This window comes from Mus caroli, chromosome 6, assembly GCF_900094665.2.
Source record: "Mus caroli chromosome 6, CAROLI_EIJ_v1.1, whole genome shotgun sequence".
In the NCBI taxonomy this organism is placed as follows: domain Eukaryota; kingdom Metazoa; phylum Chordata; class Mammalia; order Rodentia; family Muridae; genus Mus; species Mus caroli.
Genome location: NC_034575.1, coordinates 88,512,282 through 88,519,175, shown reverse-complemented (window position 1 = coordinate 88,519,175; position 6,894 = coordinate 88,512,282). Strand labels below are relative to the sequence as shown.

Sequence of the window (6,894 nt, the reverse complement as noted above, 5' to 3'; positions counted from 1 at the left end):
TGCCAAGGTTTTTAATTCTCTATTTGTTATTAATGCCAGTCTGTCCTGCTACTGCTTTCCCTCCCGCCTAGATACCCTTCCTAGCTACTAAAATTTGACCTTGGCAATTTCACNATGATTTTTCTTCTATTTATAGCTTCTAAATATCATATCATGTTTGGGATATGTTAAGAAATAGAAAATTGTCTCCAAAAAAGCAAGAATTGCTTTGACCCAAAGCATAGCTCAAGTTAGTTTCCCTGGTCCTTTTTATCTGGTTGTACATAGTCTCACTCTCCCGTCCCCTTTCCTGTAAGGCACTGTCACTTCGGCAGTTTTCCATCTCCCAGGCTAAACACAGAGCTCTAAATGTCAGCATCTGCATCCATTTTACCGGCCTGTAATGGATCCTTGATGGGTTTGCATGCCTTGTATACATATTGCCTGCTCTTCTCTAACCTGCCCATGAATCTACTCATCAGTGTAGAGTTGTCCTCTGTGTTTATGAGCACAATCCACACAGGACGAGCTCATCAGTATACCAGGCCTCCGAACTTTCCCAAGTAGTTTTTTTCATGATCTTGTTGAATACATAAAAAAAAATTTTGTTTTCAAAAACTCCTCAACANAATTGTCTCCCGAATGAAGAANAATCTCATAAGGAAGACCATTACATTAACAGTCTGTGCATTCCTGATTCATAGATATCCTGCTTCCTCCAAACACTGAGCCTTGGAACGTCCCTTGGACAGTAACTAGATCTCCTAAGGGCCACGTAGGTCTTCTCATAGCACAGGTCATATCCTACTCTAATGGCTGATTTCATTGTCTTCACTTTTCATTACAAAGCTCTTGAAGGCTGGACCCATTTCTGTCCTAGTGACCATAGAATCCCGAGCGATTGACAAGTAGAAGGGGCTTGTGCAATGCTTGGTTCTCAGCACCACCAGAGAATGGGTAGATGAAGCACACATTTCAGAAATATACAGGTAGACACTGGCATAGGAGAGAGTTGATGTTTGTTCAACTTCCTAATAACCAAACAGCCTTGACTTTGAATTTTGAATGTCAATCTTTTCCAAAGACAGTGATGGGTGTTTGGTACTTTCTTGTGATGTTGGCTGTGGCTGTGAGCTTCAGTTCTGGGGCAGCCTCTTGGTCATAAGAAGAAACACGGCCACTTGGAGTGGGCCACATTTGGATAGTTAGGATGCTTGGCAGGTCATGCATTTCAGATGCATTTAAACTTACATTTCAGCTCTGGTTTATTAGGCCCCACCTCACTGTGTGTGATTGGTTTGTCCCAATATACAGTTTCAGAAACAGAAATGTTTCCCTCTTGGTATTGATCAGTTTTGCAGATTTTTGTTGTTGTTTTGCTTTGGGTTTGTTTATTTGTTTGTTTTGTTTTATGCTTTCTTACCTAGATTTTTAGGAGTCAAAGCTGTTTGTGTTAGAGTATATAGAACTGGGCATGTCAGAAGCTTATCCACATTAGGTGGAAATTTGAGGGTATACCCTTAGGAGTGGGACTGTCTTTTAAAGTCTTCCTTTCAACCCTTGAAATCAACCAGCTAAATGGATACTCCCCCAACAGCTCTATGAAGATAGGTACTGTTAGCATCCTATTTTATAGTCCCTAACCCCAGGCTTAGGGACCATCAGTATTATTCAGTGATGCATGACTTACCTAGCATGTGCAAGGCCCACCCAGAGTTTTATCACTAGCAGCAAGAGAGCCTCAGGCTCCAAATCAGAAAAATAAACCCCAGATCATCCATTCTGCTGTTCCACACTATGCTACCAGCTCTATACCATATTACAAATTCCATGCTACAATANCAGTTCTTCTGAAATCTGTAGCCTTTAGCCTTGTGTCAGATCTGTTCCAGCTGAAGATGAGTCTCAAGTCACTTTTTTCACTCCAGTTTTCTTCCTCATTGTCAGTCACTTGCCAATCACATCTCACGATCCTCGTGTAATAATGCTGAGAAGGTCAGAGTGTGGCGAGCTCATCTTCATCTGACCAAACTGGGCCATAAGCAAGTTGAAAAGACTTGTCCCTGGCCACCCGGAAGTTAGATGGCACCACTTCTACTGGGCCATTGGTGGCTCCAAATTATTTTATTAAGTGACCTCTTGAAGAATAATGAGGGTGGGCATGGCCATAGGACTCTCCACATGCTTTGAGTTCTGTGCAGTGGGGACCTATAACAGAATGTGTCTCATATGCCATTTCTCTGGGTAAAAAGTTTGTCCACGTCCTATGTTGTTAATGATAAAGGTCTTCTGTGAACCAGAAAAAAAAAAAAAAAAGCCTTCTGGAAGAAATGATTAAGCATTATTAATACAATTATGTATAACAAAAGACATAATTTACCTTCTCCACATCCAACAAAGAGATTCATTTGAAGCTTCAGGAGCTCCAGCTGAAAGGGCAGGTCTTGTCCCAGTGGGCTCTCTGGCAGAGGTGGGCTGGGGGCGAGGAGCTGCNCTGGCTGCTTTGTCCTCGGGGGACCTCTGTGCATGATGGACTGGGCCTCCCTCAGCCTCTGCAGCTGACAGCCCCCTCCCTCTCACATGTACACACACAGACACAAACACACACAGACACAAACACACACACACAGCACTTGGCCATAGTTTTTCATTGTCTGAGGCTCAGGGTCCAGACTACTGTTTTGTACCTACTGTTTACTTGGCCTGAGGACTAACAGGGAACATGAAAAGAAAATTACTTTAAAGCAATACGAGATGACAATGGAGAAAAATATTCAGAAAAACATGACAACCCTGGTAGATTACACATCTAGGTAATTTTTTCTTTGTTCTTTGAAAAGCCCAGCAAATCTCATTATTTATTAGACTGAATGGCATTTTGTCCGCCGTCGCCATAGTTGACTAGTCTGTGTTTGTACTTGCATTATTGCACGTTGGTACATAAACTCAGTGAGTACAGAGGCTATGGAGATGCCCAACCACCTATAGCCTGTGTGGCATAAAGTGTATGTCTATTAACCCTTTACCTGTGGGGCTTAGGAGATGGCTCAGATGATGAAGTGCTTGCCTTCAGGAGTGAGGACCTAAACCCCAGATCCAGACTAACAGAAAAAAGTCAGGCCTGGAGGCTCCAGCTTGCAATCCTTGTACTGGGACAGCAGGGACAGATGGACCATAAGACTCCCTAACAAGCCAGGCTAGTCGACTTGGTGTCAGGCAAAAAACAAACAAGCAGACAAACAAACAGCTGAGGAGCAGTTCCAAAGGTTCTTCTCTGATCTCCACATGCATACATATGTGCACTCACCCCCTCACAATCACACATAAGCACACACAGACACATAAATGTTTATCTGATGAGAGAATGGTACGCACATTAGATCTGAAGACCTCACAAGTAAAATTATTTGTCTAAGATCACTTAGCTACCAGGAACTAAAAGCAGAATCTAAACCTTAAGTGTTTCAACTCTGGCTTTTTTTTTTTTTTTTTTGGTTTTGTTTTGTTTTGTTTTTCCTTCTTTGCTTCTGATTAATTGAACAGCTTCTTCTTGTGGTGCAGGAGGATAGAGAGCTCAAGGTATTTAAAAATGTTCCCTCTAAGGCCCAGCAGTGGAAGTCCTGGTTCACCCTTGCTGAAATCCCAGGGGGACATGGGGAAAAGCCTGTCTGCACTCTGCCTGTTTTCTGACCTGTGAAATAGAAGCCAAGGGGACAATGCTGTCTAAGTGCCCCAGGGTCCTCAGACTCTCCTGCCAGGTTTGTGACAATGTTGTCTCCTGTGCTCACTTGAAATTAGAGTTAAGGAGTCATACAACCCAAGCTAGTAGGGAAAACTGAATGCATTTTATTCTGGGGTTCAGATCATCCCAAAGGCGACTTGATCCGGAGCAGCTAACAGCTGACACCATGAAATGAACATTGAAAGGGGGTTGGGGGGGGGAGTGCAGCATTTGAAGAGATAGAGAGAGCACAGCAAGAGAGAGAGGAAAGAGTGGGAAGGGTGAGAGGGAAGGAGAGAGGGAGAAAGAGGAGAAGAGAAGGAGAGTGAGGAGAGAAAGAGGGAGGAGAAGGGGAGTGAGGGGGAGAGAGACAGACAGAGAGGGAGGAAAGAGAGGGGAGAAGGGAGGGAGGAGGGAGAGAGATTGATCTAGTTCTGGCTGTAGGGCTGGTACAGTTTCTGATCTGAACCAGGCACCCAAACTATAACTGTGCCCAGCTAAGATCTCTGGTATGTTGCTTAAAAAAAAAAAAAAAAAGGGGGGGGCGAACAGCCTTGTGTCTTTCAAGCCTCTCTGAGATGTGATTTTTTTTGGAAGCTACTGAGCTGAGCCTTTGCATTAGCAAAGGTACCCCCCCCCCNANANNCANAAACANACACACACATATACACACACACACAAACACACACACTTTGGTTTAGGGATTATTGATTTGGTAGGCGAGGCTAATTTACATGTAAATAAATCTCAACCCTGGGCGGCCAGACTGGGAAGTCCAGATGCTGTGACTGACTTGCTGACATCACAGCCTCATTAGCATGCGGAGGATGCAAGCATTGGAACTGCGAACAGCGACTTCTCCAGCTCTGCCAGGCGCTCCGTGACAGTTATTATTATTTTTTGGATGAGCTGCACATTTCCTGGTTCAGTGGCCCAGGCTTTGTGAGCAGCTGACTGGTCTCNCAGGTCTGGCTCAGGATCAGCTGATGACGCAGAGATTGGGGTCTGTGACTTCCTTCAGATAATCGTGAAGTCGGCGAGTTTAGAGGAGACGGGTTCTTGAGAAGACAATTCTAGGACCCAGGCAGGCCTAGAACAAGGGCACAAGTCGCACTCTCCGGCTTGTGTGGCTCTCCAGCTGGGGCCACTTCCAGGGAGGGCGTTCTCTCGGAGGGAATGCAAAAGCAGACGGGTTTGGGTTTGAGCCTGCTGCCTGCCTCCGGAAGGGCTCAGATTTGCAGAGACTCAGTAAAGGAGATGTTTGGGCTGCCTGGAGTCCTGCTTGCATTTTCTGATACCAGCTCCAGGGGGAAAGTGAACTGGGGCAACTGACCAGATCAAGACTCGGTGGCGGCTTCCTCTAAAGCTTCGCGGCTCATCCTCTAGGAGGTGGGTAAGAAATTTTGTTAATTCCCAAAGCAAGCAGGAATGTGTTTAGTAGTCTCTGGACTGAGGAAGCTATTATCTCTAAGGCCAAGAGGTGGCTTTGGTGGTCTGGCACTTCTATCTTTCCTTTGCTTATTAGAAAGTTCAACTGCAAAGTGATATGGCACAGATATACAATAGGCATCCTCAAGTCTTAGTGCTTAAGAAACAGTATTTCTCTAACAGTGACCCTTTCTTAATAGCAACAACAGTGGGAGGGGGTGTTAAAAAGCAAATACTGGTAGCATTCATTCATGTACCGATGCGCCCATTTCAGCACATATCTGAAACACCAGAGATGCTGAGGGACGCACACTTCACTAAATCTTCCAGATTTAAAAAGAAAAAAAAAAAAAAAGGCTCTCAAATGATTGAGGTTTAATTTTAGCTAGTGCTTTTGGCTTCAAAAACAGTGACAGAGCTCCCGAATCTGACTGCATAACCTGCTGTGGCACATGACTGTGTTTGTTCCTTACGGGCCTGTCTTCACAGTTAGTGCCTCTCACTGGCTTTTGATTTCCCCAGGACCAATCATAGCACTGTTGATCCACCATGGAGGTTTGGAGATGAAGTTCTGATTTTTAATCTCCCTGTTGTTTGCTGTGTGGTCTGGTACTGTGCTGTGATCTAGAAATACATGTGCCAGATGTATAGGACTAGAAACATATGTGCCAGGTATGTCAACATCCTCCAGAGTGGGTGGAGAATTACCGAGACTTAAAGATTGTTCCCCCCAATGATAGAGGTCTACTTCCACTGTGACCATGTGTGGAATCATGGGTAAGGGAGGGCTTTAGTATGCCTTGAATATAGAGATGTGGGTACCACATATCGGAGGCCTGCAGTGTTCTTTGCTTTGCTTTCTATGTCTTCCTGAAGACAGTTTTAACCTATCTCAGTAAGGCTTTCATATAGGAAACAGCCTTGTTTTCTTGCTAGAGGCCACATTGGCTGCTCTTATCCTGCCCCTTAGGAGACAGCTGATGATTTCCACAGATGAGCAAGGTGGAGCTCAAGAGTAAGTTACAACTTCAATAAAAATCACCACGTTCTGAAAATTGGGGTTTTAGTGCCTCGTGGGGTACTTGTAGAGGTTTTTTTCCTTTCACCAAATGCTCGTTCCCCTTGGGACTTTTCTAATGTGGGAATTTAAACACACTGGCTCCAACAGACATTGTGTTCTTTAACATGTTACAGAGCAATCAGCAAAAGAGAGCATTTTTGAACAGTACAGTTATTTTTGTAAAGATTTCCCCCATGCAATGTGTGTGGGTTGGGGTGTAGTGGGGAGAGTTAACAATACAGGAAAGACAATGCTCTATAGAAGTGGAAGGGGAGGGAAAAGAACTCAGAGGTAAAAGAATATGAGAAGATGCTTATGCAGGGCTTGGACCCTGAGAGCTGGAGAGACTTGGGTATCTCTTGGAGTACCCATTTCTGTGAAATAGGGAGAAGAGGCATGAGATCTGTGGGTAGGCTTTAGTGAGGTGACATATAAAAAGCCCCCAGATCTGTGTCAGCCACACTGTAAGTGCCCAGCAAATGCTAGCTGTTGGTATTGTTCCTTCACTGGCATGAGCATCATAACTACTGTTGCCGAAAACAAATCAAACCACTGAAAAGGTCAGGTGTTTACTGGTGTGAGGTAAGGCTGCAGAAAAGATGTGGTCCTAGTCACTGCTGAAGCCAAACTCTTCCATTCCTCCTGATGGAGCTGATATAATGAAGTATATCAACTAGGACTACTGTGCTGTATGCACCTAGAAGAT

The 6,894-nt window shown here is 44.4% G+C and overlaps 1 protein-coding gene across 4 annotated transcripts in view; it reads left to right on the top strand.

Moving 5' to 3' along the window:
- The window catches only part of Prickle2 (prickle planar cell polarity protein 2), a 344,729-nt gene that overhangs the window by 232,354 nt on the left and 105,481 nt on the right, over positions 1-6,894 (top strand). Inside the window, exon 1 of one of the 4 annotated variants that reach the window (XM_021164853.2) lies at positions 4,466-5,089. The exons of the other annotated variants lie outside the window; for them this stretch is intronic. The gene's annotated coding sequence lies outside the window, so the exon portion shown is untranslated. Of the gene's footprint in view, positions 1-4,465; positions 5,090-6,894 lie in introns of those variants that run through there. 4 annotated transcript variants of the gene reach the window in all.